We start from the raw sequence: 3,935 nt of genomic DNA, 5'->3' as shown, positions 1-3,935 counted from the left end.
CGCCCCCACCCGTGAGCCCATCCCCGGGGTGCTCCTCCAGCCCTGCCTTGAAGCCCCGCACACCCCCGTTGCACAAGCAGGGGTTTGGGGGGCAGTGGGGATTTGGGTTGACCTGATGCCCAACACTTCTGGTCCCTGGTTCTTCCCCCACCCCAAACCCTGTATCTTCATTTGAGCCACCCCCTCAAATTGCCCTTTAACTGCAAAACCTGAGGCTTTTAGTAACTTTTAGCAAACCCCCCAACCCCAGCGATTCCTCCCCAGGGTGTTTAACCCCTGCCTGACAAGCTCCGTCCACGATGTCCCGGTCCCTTCACCCCCTGGCTCCCATTGGGTGCAAGGAGGGACACGGGTGCCCGGCAAAGGGGGGAGCCCCCAGCACCCTGCCCCTGGGGCTGTTCTGGGAGAGGAGGGGGTGCTCCGAGCCAGCACAGCAAGCAATAATTATCTCCTTTGCTCCTGCTCGCTCCCAGAGACAGGGCTGATCAGGGTTTGAATCCGACACTGTTTAATTTAAAGGCTTCTTAATAGACTGTTTTTTTTCCAAAATAAGAGTTTTCCAATCACACTGTTTATTTTTTTTTTTAACGTATTTTGTGGAAATTCTTCCTGTGGATGTCTCGTTTGTGTTTTGCAATTGGGTGTTGTCGTACTGTCCAGCTCCAGAGAAATTCTGTTTACTGGAATAAACCTTCCTGAGTTCACGTGACTGGTTTAAGGCTAAATCCTTCCAGAGCCTGAGGACGCGCGGGGCCTCGCTGCTGCCGGGGCTGGGGGCAGAGGCAGGTAACGCTCCCGTGACGGGGGACGCTGAGGCTGGTCTGGGTGTCCCTCAGCACCCAGTGGGGCCAGGCTGTGGCGGTCCCGGAGGTCCCAGTGCGGGTTAATGCCTTGGGGTGATTAAAGGGCTCTAATCCCCTGGGGAGTGTGGGGGGTGGGTGATGCGAGGCTCTAATCTGTGCCTGCTGGCCTGGTTGGAGGGCGGCACCTCTGCCTGGGGCAGCCCAAATCTGCCCCCAGCCCCTCTGAGAGGGGACCTGGGGTGAGCCTGAGCCACAGGACTTGGGGGGTGGATGTGGGGAGAGGGTTGGATGTCCCTTGGAATTGATGGATCTTTGCCCGGTTGGGGGGGCGAAGCGGGGAATAGGTGTTTGAGCATGGGTTTGGTGCTGGTGCTGTGGGAACAGGCTGGGGACACAGCGTGGTGGGCCAGCGTGCCCCCAGGGTGGTTTTTAAGCTTACACGTGGCCAAATCCGGGGTCACGCTGTGCTGGGGTGGCTCAGCAGGGCCGGGGTGGTGGCACCACGGCTGCAGCGGGGAGCGTGGGATGGGTTTTCCCATGACAAGGCAGGGCTGTGCTCTCAGCCCTGGCTGTGGACCCACAGCCCCAGCTTCTGCCCAGCACCTTCGCTTCCTCCTGTTCTGCACACTTGTTCCGTGTTCCACACCTCTGGACAAACAAGCCCCTCCACCCGAGCCGGGCGAGTTGTCACGGGTCTGCACTGCCCATGATGCCCAGTGCCACCAGATCTGGGGGGGACGTGCAGGCTGCTGCTCCCCCTTGGAAGCTGGGGGAGCCCACTTCAACCCGTCTCACCTCCAAAGTCAAACCCCCTGCAGCGCTGCTGAGCGAGGCGAGCCCTGTCCCCTCTGTCCCAACCCCTTGGCGCAAGCAGGGCCTGGGATGGGCTCGGGCTGCTCACGCGAGGCAGGAGCCGGGGCACCCGGCAGGTCCCAGGAGCATCTCTTGCCTCTTCACCCGATCGGAGCAGCCTAAGGACTGGTTCCCTGTGGGAACCCCAGTTGAGCCCCACCAGGACCACCCCCCCAGCCTGGGGGAAGGCAGCAGCTCCGGGACAGACCCAACTTTGTTTCATGTTGCCAGGGTGAAGGCTTTTCCCAGCTGCCCGTGGAGGCGGGGGAGCGCGCTGGCGTTGCCGAGGGACCAGGGATGCCAAGCGGGGTGCTCGCTGGCTCCAGAGCAACCAGCTGGGCATGGGGAGCTGGAGGGGGCACTGTGGTTTCACTGTACCCCCTCAGCCTTGGCAGCAGAGGTTAAACAAAATCGGTTTTCCCACCTTAATCACTTTTTCGGGGAGCAAATCACACCCCAGCTACATCTCTCCTGCCAGTCTGACCTTGCTTCTCTGGCAGAGGGACGAAATGCACCACGGAAGGAGCACAGTTTACCCAGCAGGTTCTGCAAATCTCATTCCTGGGGACAGAATCCATTCCTGCCTGCAGCAGGTGACGAAGAGCACGAGGATTAGTTGCCCTCGGCAGGGTAATCCCAGCTGGAAGTAGAGCTGCTCCTCACTCTATTACCACACCAAGCTTCCGCTACGACGAAATCCGCACTAAATACTGGTTTAAAATGCCATGATGCACTTGTTTCCACGCTTGGTTTTAATATTAGTCACAGGAATGATGGATTTAAATTAACTAAAATGGGAAAAGTAAAACCCCCAGGTCCTAAAAATACAGACAGAGCCAGACTAAAAATGCCACAGTCTTACCAATCTCAGCTAAAAATGTCCCTGGGCACCTCCGAAAGCGCTCACCTGCTACTCTGTAATTGGAACAAGTAATTTCTGGTCTAGAATTAGCCGTTACGGCTGCTGTTACACTAGGAAAACACGAAGGAGTGTCAGTTATCCTCCTTACCTCCTGTCCTCTCAGCAAGCTTCCCCGCTGCGGAGGGCAGGCGGTGTGGGGCAGGAAAGGCTGGCTGAAGAACTGCGTTAAAAGGCCTGTCCAGCGGCAGTCAGGCAAGCACCGCTCCTTCAGCCACAGATCTCAGGTGCACCACAGCACAGGCCCTAAACATACCTCCCCACAGCAAGAGAGAATTGTTTCCGCCGTTCATCGTGCTGGAGCGCAGCAGATGGAGCCTCCAGGCTCAGCAGAGCAAGTCCTGAGCTCCTTGAAGCAGGAGATCGCCACTCTGCCTCCTTCCAGTTGTGCTCTCTTCCTTGCTTTCCTAAAAACAGCCAGGTACAAAGTGCAGTATCATAGACTCAGACTCAGAATCACAGAATGGTTTGGCTCAGGTTGGAAGGGACCTTAAAGTCCCCATGGGCAGGGACACCTTCCACTAGACCAGGTTGCTCCAAGCCTCATCCAGCCTGGCCTTGGACACTTCCAGGGATGGGGCATCCACAGCTTCTCTGGGAACCTGTCCCAGTGCCTCCCCACCCTCTGTGGGAAGAACTTCTTCCTGATATCCAATCTAAACCTCCCCACATTCAATTTAAACCCGTTACCCCTTGTCCTGTCACTACAGACCCTTGTAAAAAGTCCCCCCCAGATTCCTTGTAGCCCCTTCAGGTACTGGAAGGGGCTATAAGGTCTCCCCAGAACCTTCTCCAGGCTGAACACCCCCAACTCAGCCTGTCGCCATGGCAGAGGGGCTCCAGCCCTCTGGAACGGTATCCCTTCACCGACAGCCTGAGGTTTCCAGGTCCAAAGCACGGCCCCGAAACTCGAGGGGTTTTGCCTCAGCAGGTTCCTGCAGCTGCCAGCCCCCTCATTACGCAGCGATCCCAGCGAGGCGAGGCTCTAGTCTCAGCTGGCTGACACCAGTGATTTTCATCACGTTGACTTGCCCTTCGGTTGTGCTCACTCACACCCAGGCCTCTCGCATCCAGCAGTGTCCCCCTGCACCCCAGAAAAGAGGGTTCAGAGAGTCTCTGCTGCCCTTTGCAACTTCCAACCAACGTTTCAGCAGCCAAGGCGAGCAGCCGAGCCCCCCCGGCTCCCCAAGCCTCCTGGGGCACCTCAGATCTTTGTCAATTTATTTTTTATTCAAGAGCAAGCAGACTGAGCTACCAGCATGCTGAGACTGCCTCCGTCGAGCCGATGAATCCTGCTCTAAGGGCCGAGGAAGAAGGAACAGCGGGTGCTGCTTGTCCAGAAGCTGGTGGCACCAGGAATC

Source organism: Eurypyga helias, unplaced genomic scaffold (assembly GCF_000690775.1).
Source record: "Eurypyga helias isolate BGI_N326 unplaced genomic scaffold, ASM69077v1 scaffold28367, whole genome shotgun sequence".
Taxonomy (NCBI): Eukaryota; Metazoa; Chordata; class Aves; order Eurypygiformes; family Eurypygidae; genus Eurypyga; species Eurypyga helias.
Note: the sequence above shows the minus strand (reverse complement) of the source record.